We start from the raw sequence: 240 nt of genomic DNA on the forward strand, positions 1-240 counted from the left end.
TAATATAATGGATTTAATGGTGCTATGAAGGACACACACACACACACACACATACATATATATATATATATATATATATATATATATATATATATATATATATATATATATATATATATATATATATATATATATATAAATTGCTACTCAAATCTTTATTCCAAGCTTGTTTTGAAAGTTCCATTGTACCATGCTATATTGTAAATATACACCTATTGTACATTTAGTAATGTATATCAG

Source organism: Ictalurus punctatus, chromosome 18 (assembly GCF_001660625.3).
Source record: "Ictalurus punctatus breed USDA103 chromosome 18, Coco_2.0, whole genome shotgun sequence".
NCBI classification, from domain to species: domain Eukaryota; kingdom Metazoa; phylum Chordata; class Actinopteri; order Siluriformes; family Ictaluridae; genus Ictalurus; species Ictalurus punctatus.